This window comes from Delphinus delphis, chromosome 2 (assembly GCF_949987515.2).
Source record: "Delphinus delphis chromosome 2, mDelDel1.2, whole genome shotgun sequence".
NCBI classification, from domain to species: domain Eukaryota; kingdom Metazoa; phylum Chordata; class Mammalia; order Artiodactyla; family Delphinidae; genus Delphinus; species Delphinus delphis.
The window spans coordinates 70,935,867-70,941,807 of record NC_082684.1 but is presented as its reverse complement, the minus strand read 5'-3'; the positions used below and the strand labels follow the sequence as shown (position 1 = coordinate 70,941,807).

Below are 5,941 nucleotides of genomic sequence, written 5' to 3'. Positions count from 1 at the left end.
ATGAGAGTCCCTAGAACAGAAAAAAAAAATTACTCCATATTGAAAAGTTATTAACTGAGTACCAGCCCAATGGATTAAAATGTTTCCAACCAAGATATACCATTATCATGCAATTTTGTAATACCAGAAATAGGAAAAAAGTTTTCAGAGGGAAAAAAGAAAACACACCAAAACACAGGATTATGTGATTATAGTATTCTAGCAATACAGAGAAAACTCTAAAATGTTTCTGAAGAAATTTTTTAAAAGTTATTTACAAAGAATGACTTAAAATTACAAAATTAGAAAATTACAACACTTTCAAAACATGTCTATATTTGTAAGTCTTGAGCATAGGCATATGCCTCCAAAAATGTATCAAGATTCTTTTTCATGATATGAAGCAAGGTGTTATGCAGTTGATTTAGCGTGTGTGTGTGTGTGTGTGTGTGTGTGTGTGTGTGTGTGTGTGTGTGTAAAATGCTTCATGAATTTGCATGTCGTCTTTGTGCAGGGGGCATGCTAACCTTCTCTGTATTATTCCAGTTTTAATATATGTGCTACTGAAGCAAATACTCATTTAGGATTTTGATTAATATAAATATACTAGTAAGTAAAATAATCAGAAAAACTATTTTAAGTGTTGCAAATAGGGATCACATATTACTGCAATAGGAGAGACAATAAATCTTTCTAAATCACTAACTACCCTGTGCGGGACCTAAGGACGCTAGAAAGTAAAATATTGATGTATTGACAACTATTTAAGTGTTACATGTTTAGAAAATATTAAACATTTTAATTTAAAAAAAGGTAAATTGTGGAAATTTACCATTTTGATCACTGCAACACGTGATAGTGACTGGATATCATCCCTGATAATTATGGGTTTCTATGTAACAGTGAAATGTAATCACAAAGAACAGCCATCACAGGAAGCAGAACTTGAAAAAAGGTATTTATCATTATATCACTTGATTCATTCCTATGTTATGCAGTCTTGGCACCTGTGTGCCAGAGAATTTAGCCTCTACATTTCCAAAAAATATTTTGAAAGTCACTATGAATATTCTAGTTTTTATTCCTTCTCAAAGAAAGTCATCTCTTTCCTTTTCCTCTTTTTTATATTGCATGATATGCACCTTGGTAGCAGGGAATAGAGAGGAGAAATATGTTTCTTTGCTATTAAAATAGAGACTCTCATGAACAATGTGTTTCTATGGCCATAGTGCCTGTGCATGCGCCAGTATATGTGTGTTAACCTCATCAGCGTTTAATCCTTAACTGTACTATAGGAGATTACTTAGTACAGAATTTCTTTTTATAACCTCATAGAAGTGAGTTTTGAAGGAGGAATACTTTTTTGTTGTGTTATTTACTGCATGCGGTGCAGCTCAGTAAATAAATTGTACACAGATATAGTTTATTGTATAAAGGAGAACTCTATCCAGAGCAAAGATGACTACACTGGCGTGCTCCGCACTAATCCCTCATGCTTTTTGTATTTGTGCCAAAGTACTTTTGGTAATATTAATTGAGAGGGAACCACATGGTATTTTAAATAGAGTCATGGGAATTTGTCCCATTATACAGCTGAGTAACTGTACAAAACATCCATCAGTAGTGACCACAACATAGAATATTGCATTGTGGCATCAACCCAAGACATTACATTTACCTAATCATTGACTTCACATTTATCTCAATCTATTTCAAGACAAGAAATGAAATGTTTGCTGCAAAATTACATTTCCAGCAATTTCTGATAAAGGAAGGAGATGAACTTTGGAGCAGTTGTTTTCTAAATGGATTTTTAAGACATGTTATATTGGGTCTTGAGTTCATTGATTTGTATTGGACCAAAAGGCACAGGTTGAAAGGGGACAACTCTCCAGTAGAAGGGAGAGTTGGAAGGAGATTGCTTGTTCCCTGAATCAGAGGCATCAAGCCAAATTTAAAAACCTGCTCACAGAGCAAATTTCTTTTGATTCCTTAAAATAAAATTTCAAAACCCTATAAGCACAGTGACATCTTATATCTTTTGGGACATTTTAAAGAGAAAAATGCATTACTTCAGTAGATAGTTCAAAGAATTGGAAATGGGATATAGGACCTTTTACCCCTGGGTTACCATATGATGAATGCCACCCAGGTTTAAAATGATCACAATTCTTTCCATTGTGTTGCACTGTGGTCATTTAAGGAGTAGTCATAAGATTTCATCAAGATAGAAACTCTTGGATTCCTGGATAGGAGGCTATCATAGATCATTTATTTTGATTTCTGAACCTGAAAAAAAACTATGCTAGTTGTTTGTGAGAATATATTGACTTATCGTACAGCAGAATAAAAGGCAAAGCTCTCCCCAGCTTAGCATTTAAATTTCATTAATGAAGCACGCAAACATAAAGCCTTTAATTGTTTTATCCCCAGCTAAAATAACTACAGATTCTCTTTCCATTCACTAAATCAAATCCATTTTTTAATTCCATTAAACTATTTGCTTTAGTATTATCCTGTGGAAATAAAATGCATTAATAAAAACAAAGTTTAATTCTTGTCTCTTAATACCATTAACTGTTTTTCTCATCCTTTTAGCAGATAAAATGTAAATAAGAAGGCAAATAATAATATACAGATAGCATTTTCTCTTCCCTTTTCATAATTTTGGTAGTTATATTTCTCCACCATTAAGGACGATGAGTTTGCTGTTTTTTGGTTTTGGTTCAGTGCTTCCCTTTGGAATTCAATTTTAAAACATTTATCAACATAAAGCATCCATACAAATGGGTTGCATGGAAATTTCAAGCTATTTTGAAGAGAACCTGAGAGGTTCTTGTGCAGTCAATAACCAATCTTATCCTTATCTTGCTTTCAAGCTATTGAATTCAGGGAATGGTTGTGTCCCAGGAATCTCTCATCAAGGGATCTTGGTTTTAAGAGCATCTGATGGGACTAATCAGTGATTCTGTGGTCGCCTTCTATTCAGAGTATCAGGTCATGCACTACTCTGGCACAGAGAGTTGCTTATTTTTCTAGAGAAAGAATGTTAGAAAAGAAGTGGTTAAAAAAAAAAAAAGGGCTTCCCTGGTGGCGCAGTGGTTGAGAGTCCGCCTGCCGATGCAGGGGACACAGGTTCGTGCCCCGGTCCGGGAAGATCCCACATGCCGCGGAGCGGCTGGGCCCGTGAGCCATGGCCGCTGAGCCTGCGTGTCCAGAGCCTGTGCTCCGCAACGGGAAAGGCCACAGCAGTGAGAGGCCCGCGTACCACAAAAAAAAAAAAAAAAAGTAAAAAAAAAAAAGAAAAAGAAAAACAGAAACACAAACAAAACAAAAACCTTGCAATGTTATCCTTTTGAATAAATCCAGAGTTATTTATTTGATTTTGAATTCAAGATGCCATGGTTCAAAAAGTGTTTATTTTTAATTTTTTTTTCCATTTCTCTCTCCAAATTATAGATAAAATAGCTGGCTTTAAAATGGAAAATAAATTGTTATTGGCCATTTCAGACTTGTAAATAATCTACTCAAAGGCTTACAAATGGATGGAATGTAAATTCCTATTTCAAAGAGAACCTGAGAGGTGTTATTTTAATGATTTATGAAGGAAACTGGTATGATGATATATTCAAAATGCATCTGAGCCTCTCATTTCTTCAGTCTCCAATATTCAGACGTTCTTTCCCTCCTCATCTTTCTTATTCTCTTTCTTCCCTCTATCCCTCTCTCTCATTATCTCTTTAATGCTCTGAAAGGAAATCAGCATGTTTTTGACTTTTCCATTATTGCTTCAGTTTTGGGAGAAGACTAGATGATAGATATCCAACTGATTGTAAAAATAGAGTTTAAATCTGTGGAGTTACAAGCAGGTTGATATCAATAAATTATATTCCTGAAGAGCGTAAGCACATAGCAAACTAGAGTGCTGAACAACTTTTAGGTGATGGTATTGAATTTCATATTTCATGGTAGAGTCATGAGTTTGAAACTGGTAAAATTCATAAAGATCATACTCTAATTGAATGTGATGATTTCAATGCATAATTCATCATTTCATATCAAATCTGCATCCCAGAAGACAGTCTATATCTATGAAAAAACATTATTAATGGGTAAATATGAGATTAGATGATCAGAGACTACATTGTACCACATGAAGCTATCATAAGTGATAACTAATAATATACTATGTGCACTATACTTTCTTCTTCTTTGGTTTTGACTGAGATTATGTAGGATGTGTAAAGATATTAATGTCATCTACAAATAAATGTATGGAAATACTTTTTTTAGCATGTTCCATATGTGGAGTTACTTTTGCAGTGATTTTTGTTTTGATATTTTGTTTTCATTTAAATGAGTTTAGCTCTTATCTGTTGGCACTCCACCTTAAATTATCCATGATATTGACTCAGATCCACATTTTACATTGTGTAAAACAAGTCAATGACAATCTACACCCCCGACCTCTGCCTCAAGATTAGGGTAATTCTCTTTGTGGCTTACATCATCATAATCCTCTCTGGCTCAGAGCTGCTTCTTCAACAGATTAATTTCATGGATCAACTCAGTATCCTATCCCTGCTTCCCATTCCACACACACTTGGATGTAAACTGTCCACTCATAAAACTACACACACAGTCTCATGAGATATTTGTGTGTGCTGCATAGTTTACTTATCAATTTAGGAAATGGTAAAAACATCCCTCACATTGTCTATTTCTGACTAAATAATAGCATTTGTTCTAAAAGTAGGTTTTTTTCCTCCCCAAATTTTCACTGGTAATTATTCATTTGCCATGCTGCTCAAATAATGTCTGTCCTCATGACACCTTTTTGATTGTTTTTCCTTCCTTTACTCTTCTCACTTTTCATGGTGGAGAAATCATTAGGGAAGCAAACAAAAGATTCTATGTATTCCTCATGCAAAGGAATTTAGTACTCCCTCATTTTCCCCTTTCCATCTAGACTGTGACAGTGACCCTTTTCTCCATCAAAGATGTTTCTGAGCAAGGACAGTTAACCCTCAGGACAACTTCTTATTATGTTTTTTCAATACTGTAAGTATTTATATAGATAAAATGTGAGACAATGGAATCTGTTACCCATATACAATCCAGTTTGTCAAGATCATATTTTCTTCCAAGAATATAAGAACCTGGTAATCACACTCAGCAATTTGTCACTGGTTGGTCTCTCACCAAATAACATGTAGTTAATTATTATCCTGAAATCAATTTTCTTCCAACCCCAAGTATATGGGAACACCACCGATGGAATTTTTGCTAAATTCACACGTTAGGATGCTGATGACTTCAGTGGTACACTTTTTAAAAATTTAACTCTTATTATGTACCTACCAAAGTATGAGACACTGAGATTATAGCAGTGTAGACAAAAAATCACAGAACATCTCTTATAGAGCTCACTAACAGAAAAGTTAGATCTTTCTCAAAGCTGTATCCTTCTGGTGATTTAGCTTCCAGTGTCCTAAAAATTGATGATTTCAGGGCCAGGGAGCTTCAGTTTGAAATCTTGATATAGCTTTTGAATATTTCCCAGCACCAGTTGAATATAAATAAATAATAATACTGCTAAATACACCACTGGTATCAGTACATTACCTGTATGTTGAGATTCCCCAAAAGATCACCAAAAAATTATATTGAAGTATAACTAAGTTTATTACACTTTCTGCAGTAAGACAGAACATTTTGAAATAGCTTTAGTAGTGTCTCAGAAGAGGGAATTCAGGAGAGGGTATGTATAGGATTTTTAAAGCCTGGGCTAGGTGATTACATGATGACTCTTCTAAATTGAGAAATTGGTTGGTGTTGATAGAGTTTGTGACAGAATTGCTTTGGATTGGAGAGCAAGTGTCTTTGAGCAAGACTTGAAAAGTCACTTTTTATACGTAAGTTATTTTAGTTGCTTCATAGTTTTCCAGGAGTATGTATTTCA

General features: G+C 34.4%; 1 non-coding gene across 1 annotated transcript; it reads right to left on the bottom strand.

The window, feature by feature from the left end:
- Nucleotides 1-448: 448 nt before the first annotated feature.
- Nucleotides 449-551, bottom strand: LOC132421255 (U6 spliceosomal RNA). Its single transcript, XR_009518544.1, has one exon. It is a non-coding gene; the product is annotated as a U6 spliceosomal RNA (small nuclear RNA).
- Between the last annotated feature and the right edge of the window lie 5,390 nt (nt 552-5,941).